This window comes from Canis lupus, chromosome 14, assembly GCF_003254725.2.
Source record: "Canis lupus dingo isolate Sandy chromosome 14, ASM325472v2, whole genome shotgun sequence".
Taxonomy (NCBI): Eukaryota; Metazoa; Chordata; class Mammalia; order Carnivora; family Canidae; genus Canis; species Canis lupus.
Window position 1 is genome coordinate 59371171 of NC_064256.1, and position 6000 is coordinate 59377170.

Genomic DNA, 6000 nt, shown 5'->3' on the forward strand with positions numbered 1-6000 from the left:
GGGGTGTGTGTGTGTGTGGGGAGGTAACCTCACTCAAGAGACTGGCAGCCTTTAGAAAGAGGTACAATTAACGATATGACCCAACGGACTCTGATTCTGCCCATTTCTTGTTGAAGAGCCTAAGCTAGCAACTTTATTTTCTAACTTAAATGGAGCTCCCTTTGCACCCCGTACAATGCACAACATGAATATCAGTGATGTTTCCCAAACCCTGTAGCATCTAACAGTATATCACGGGCGCCCCAAGGCCGGGAAGGGCCCAAGGGGGTCCCGCATCGACTGTCACCATCGACCTTCACTTAACCTCTAGAGCAGCCCCCCCATTTTCACCTGCAAAAATAAGAAAGATAAAAGGACTAACTCTTTGGCTTGTTGGGAAACCAACAGGTATGAAAGCATTCGGCACAGCGCCCAGGAAGCAACCTGGTACTACAGTGTCCTACCTTGTATCCCTAGATTCCTGGGAAAGGGAGAGAAAAAGGTTCTGTGGGTTAGACAGCAGCTCTGTATGACACGGAACTGGGGCGGGGGGTGGGGGGGGTGGTGGGGGGGGTGGGGATGGTGACACGCAGGGGTAGGTCGCTACCTGGAGTCCTCGGTTGGACACGTGTGCTATTTGGGTGTAAGGTCCCTAACCCTGGCCCCCTGGGAATTCTGCGGGCAGCAGCCGAGGAAGGAGCAGCACGTTCCTGGGTGGCACCGGGTGTCCACGAGCTCGTGCCGGAGAGAAGTGCCTCCAGGTCGGGAGACCTCAAACTTTGCAAGGGAGCCAAGCCCCCCCTTCCCCTCCTCCCGGGGGCCGGGCCGGGCCGGGGCAGCAGCAGGTCCACCCTCGCCGCCCAGCAGTGGCCCGGCCCGCGCTCCCTCCCCCTCCTCGAGCCGAGCCGGCCTCCAGCACCCCCCCACCTCCCAGGCCCCCAGGCGGGGGCGCCCACCGAGGGCCAGGTGCAGGCCCGGGCAGGGGGAGGTGCAGCGGGGGTGCAGGGGGGGAGCAGGGGGGAGGGTGCAGCGGGGGTGCAGGGGGAGGGTGCAGCGGGCCGGGAGCAGGGGAGAGCAGGAGGGAGGGTGGAGCGGGGGGGGAGCAGGGAGGGAGCAGGGGGGGAGCAGGGAGGGAGCAGGGGGAGAGCAGGGAGGAGCAGGGGGGAGAGCAGGGGGTGCAGAGGGAGGTTGCAGCGGGGGAGCAGGGGAGGGTGCAAGGGGGAGCAGGGGGTGCAGCGGGGAGAGCGGGGGGTGATGGGGGGTGCAGCGGGGGAGCAGCGGCCTCCACCCCCCGCCCCCCCACCCCCCCCCGCGGGATGCGCCACGACGCCCCGGGCGAGCGCCCCGCCCCCGCCTCCCCCTCCTCACCCGCCGCGACTCGCCCTCCGGCGGGGCCTTCCGGCCTCTGAGCGCCGAGTCCTGCCGGAGGCCGCCCGCACCGCCGCCGCTCGGCCGCCGCTTCCTCCCGGGCTCCTCCGCGCCCCCGCCCCGCCCCGCCCCGCCCCGCCCCGAGGAAGCCCGCCCGCCGCCCCCCCGCCCCCGCCGCCTCCGCGCCCCGCGCCGGGGAGCCGCGCCCGCCCCCTGGCGGTGGAGGACCGCGCGGCCCGCGGGAAGGGAGGGCGGGAGGGCGCGGGGAGGGGAGGGGAGGGGGCGGGGCTGCGCGGGCGGGGGGAGGGGGGAGGAGGGGGGCCTGCACCTGCCGCCTCGGGGGACCCTCCGCCCTTGCTAACCCCCGGGGGGGGGGGTGCCCTGCCCTTGCCTCCCTGCAGGCCTCCTGCCCTTACTGCCCCGGAGGGGGGTGCCCTGACCTTGCCTCCCCGGGGGGGGGGGGGGGGCCTGCACTTGCTGCAGGAGGGGGGTGTCTGCCCTTGCCTCCCCGGGGTGCCCTGGCCTTGCTGCTGGGGGATGCCCTGCCCTTGCTGCCCCAGGGGGGACCCCTGCCCTTGCTGCCCCAGGGGGGTGCCCCTGCACTTGCGGCAAGAGGGGGGCCCCTGCCCTTGCTGCACGGGGGTCCCTGCACGTGCCGCCTGGGGGCTGCGGGGCCCGGGGAGGGGCAGTGCGAGGCCAGGTCCACCGTCCTCCCCGTCCTCCCAGTCACCGCATCCCGACCCTAAAGGCCGGAGTCTGCAGAGAAGCGGTGAGGGCGACGGCGTGCCGGGCAGGTGCCAGGGGACCCGGGCCCGGGGGAAGGCGGCGCGGTGTGCGGGGCCTGCAAGGACGGAGCCCCGGCTCCCCGGGTCAGGCCCCAGGGTCGGGCCCCAGGGTCGGGGCTGGGTGAGCCCCAGGCCCCGGCCCTTGGGTGGGGCCCGCACATCCCCTCCTGCCGAGGCCCAGGCCCAGGCCTTGCAGTGCCGGGGAGCGGGGTGACTGTGAAGGCCCCTCGGCCATCAGGACAGCACGTGGCCGGGGAGACCACACTGCATTGGGCTTAACAGGGCTTCACAGTGCTTAGTGTCCCACGAAGCCTTAGCTTTTCTCCAAAAGTATAAAACACGGAACCTAAACAATAGCTGGGAACCTGCAGGGGGAGGCGACCAGGCCCTCTGGAGCCCCGCTGGTGCCCAGGACTTTGCACGCCTCTTAAGGGCGTGTTCTCCCTTAAGGCTCACGACTCAGGCAAAATAGACATTATCTGCGTGTCACTCTTAACAAGTTAAAAAAAAAAAATCACAACTCCAAAACCCAGTTTGAATCACTTGCTCGCAAGTAGGAGGCAGTGAGCTGTGCAGCTAGAGCTCCAGCCTGGGTCCCTCCAGCTCCAAACAATGAGGCGCTTTGTTTCTTTTTTAAAGATTTATTTATTTGAGAGAAAGAGAGAGAGCAGGGTAGGGGGAGAGGGAGAGAGAGGGAATCCTCAAGCTGATGGCCAGCTGAGTGGGGAACCCCATGGGGTACAGGCCCAGGGCCCTGAGATCAGGACCTGAGCGGCAACCGGGAGTCCAGTGCTTAACCGACTGAGCCCCCCAGGCTCCCCGAGACGTTTTATTTCTTACGGTGCCTAAACCCACAACATGTACTGTACACGTGTTTCCCCCCAGACACCCCCCGCCCCCGTCCCACCGAAAGAATTTCTGAAACCTCTTGAAAAGGATGTCAGGCCTTATTTATGCAGCAGCTTTCCCATCCTTAGCTGAATTGGCCCGTGTAGACGTGACCCGGGCCGTATTCTTACAGCAACCGTACTTGGAACAATTTGTGGTTTGAAATTGCATTTAATAGGCTACGTGCCCGTGGCCACGATATACAGATTAGAGCCCTTCAGTAGGTAATGAAAATAATACTAGTGGATCACAACCAATATTCTGTTGTCAAATTGAACGGAATAGGACAAAAGCTTCAGCATTCACAGCACAAGGTGACGCTAAGTGTCGGTTCATGAAACATTTGTTCGTTTGTATCAAGTGTGGGTGAGTGTCTGGGTGACAGTGTCCTGTGTTGCAATGTAAACTATATTTCTTCACATGAGCTGCAATGGTTAAAAGTTGGTGTTTTTTTTTTGTTTTTGTTTTTGTTTTTGTTTTTTTGGGTTTTTTTTTGGAACACCTGTTCAGCAACCCGGTGTTTCACCTACCTTTTTTACTTGGCAAGAGGTAGGAGAGTCAGGAAGTAATGAAGATTAGTGATTAAGTTTAATGAGACTACAGAGAACAGAGTTCTTTGCAGCTCTGGGAGGTTTAATCCAAACAGGTGTTGTTGCTGTGTGACATGATAATACGCATTAATAATTTGTATTTTTACAGCCAATATTTATTACATATTTACCGTGTGCCAGGCTCCTTGCTGAGTAGCACAGCTATGTTAGCTCGTTTAATCCTCAGGACAATCCTATAAGTATAGAGGAGAAAATGTGAGAGGGAAAGGGAAAACTGCCCGAGGTCCCCTTGCTAGTACGTGATAGAGCCGAGATTCGAACCCACATGTTCAGCCTCAGAGCCCAGCCCACCTCATGTGTACTTGGGAAGAAAAGTTCATTTTCTCTTCGATGATGGCAGAGATTTATGTAGAGCCCTAACATACTACACTATTTCCCATATACGGATTACATAATATTGTTAAATATAAAACTTGATGAGGGCAGCCTGGGTGGCTCAGCGGTTAAGTGTCTGCCTTCAGTCCAGGGCGTGCCCCTGAGGTCCCAGGATCGAGTCCCGCGTCGGGCTCCCTGCATGGAGCCTGCTTCTCCCTCTGCCTGTGTCTCTGCCTCTCTCCCTTTCTCTGTCTCTCATGAATAAATAAAATCTTAAAAAAAAAAAAAAAAGAAACTTGATGAAAAGCCTCAGAACTTTAACCGGACCCATCCTCACATCGGACCCATTTTGATTCCCTTGGGCATCAGTCTCGTCTACCTGCACTAGTGCACTGCCCGAGAGTCCAATTCCTCCCATCCCTGCAAATCACGCCACTCTTACCTTCGAGGGGTACAGTCTGCCTGCCTTGCTCTCAAACCTAGGCTGGCCCTGGGACTTTTTTTTGATACACAGAATATGCTGGAAGCAATGCTGTGTGACTGCTGAACCTTGGAACTTCCATTTCCACTGCCTTGGGAGCCAGTCACCATATAGGGACGGTCGGACGAGGCTCCTGGAGAAGGAGAAACCGCAGAGAGAGACCAAGACCTCGTGCGGCACGACCCACCCCAGACACCCTGCCCGAGGTCCTAGGTGTGGGAGTGAAGTCATCGGGCCCGTGGAGCGCGCCCCATGGGTGACCCCACACGGTGCCGCCTGGGAGCCTCCTGGTTGAGACCAGCCAGCACCACAGAATCCTGGGAAATAGCTGTTTGCTGTTGTTTGGAGTTGCTGAATCATGTAGTATTTTTTTTCACATAGCAATAGAAATCTGAAACGTGGAAAGAAATTTTGTTAAAACAACAACAACAACAACAACAACAAAGCTGACCAGCTCAGGGAGTAGGATTACTTTGAAATATTAAGGCATGTTTATACTGGATCATAAAGTCGACCCCGTAGAGAGTCGGCCAGAAACTTGCGTAGCTTTTTGAAAATATCAGAGAGGGGGGGGACGGGAAACAGAGGTAGAATAATAAAAACAAGAATAAAAGCGTCAAATCTGATACCTGTCTGGGTAACATCCCACCCACCCGGGTGCGAGTTGGAGCCCCCTCTTCAGAATGCTCCCAGAAGTGTGCCGCAGGCCTCCCGGGCTGCGTGGGCCTGGTGGTGTAGGCCCCGCACCGCTAGTGTCACCTCGCAGCCCGCCGGCCCCCTCCTGCGCGGCTGGACGGTCGCCAGCTGACCCCGGCTGAGCCCTAGGTGTCTGTCTACGCGGACTCCACGCTTCCCGACGGCGCTTCTCACAGCCTGTGCAGGCCCGGGTTGCCGGCTGGCCCTTTGCTAGATGCCTCGCCCTAAGTGCCCCCCCTTTCCTCTCCCGGGTGTTCCTGCCAAGGACAGGCCCCGGCCCAGGGCCACGTCCCCAGGCCTGTCCCCGCTCTCACTGCCTTTCGTGTTGCAGCCCTGACATTTCTCTGGCTTTACCGACGTTCTCATGAGGAGAAGTATGAATGGATCCCCGAAGGGGGCCCGGCCGTGACGCGCCTGGACACCCGAACTCAAATTCAAGGACGCGATAAAGGCTTTCTTCTGAGGACCCTGGAGACTCCCAGATGATCATTTTTGTATCTTAAATAGTGACTGCCCAGGGGTATCGTGTGCAGGGGTACGTCCGTGAAAAAGAAGTGTAAGAGCTGTGGGGGAAGGAAAAGCATCCTCCTTCTCGTCAGTGAGGGGTTCTCAGCTCGGGGGTCACCGTGCTCTTTTTGGGGGGAAGCTAAAACATAACCCTCTTTGTTCGTCAATAGTTGTGTTTTTTTCTATTTTCTAGGAACCTGTGAGGGCAGAATAGTTAAGTTTTAGAAGACTGGAATACCCACAGATCCCATAGCACAGTTGATGTACATTTACGATTTTAACACACATTTTTGCCATTTTAATCATTTTTAAGAGCACAGCCCAGTCGTATCGAGTACATTCACATTATTGTGCGACCCACACTACCATC

At 58.4% G+C, this 6000-nt stretch overlaps 1 protein-coding gene across 1 annotated transcript in view; it reads right to left on the reverse strand.

Annotated features, from left to right (window-relative positions):
* FAM3C (FAM3 metabolism regulating signaling molecule C) overlaps nt 1-1475 on the reverse strand; it is a 52698-nt gene extending 51223 nt beyond the window's left edge. Inside the window, exon 1 of the mRNA XM_025477144.3 lies at nt 1348-1475. The gene's annotated coding sequence lies outside the window, so the exon portion shown is untranslated. The remainder of the gene's footprint in view (nt 1-1347) is intronic.
* Nucleotides 1476-6000: the final 4525 nt, after the last annotated feature.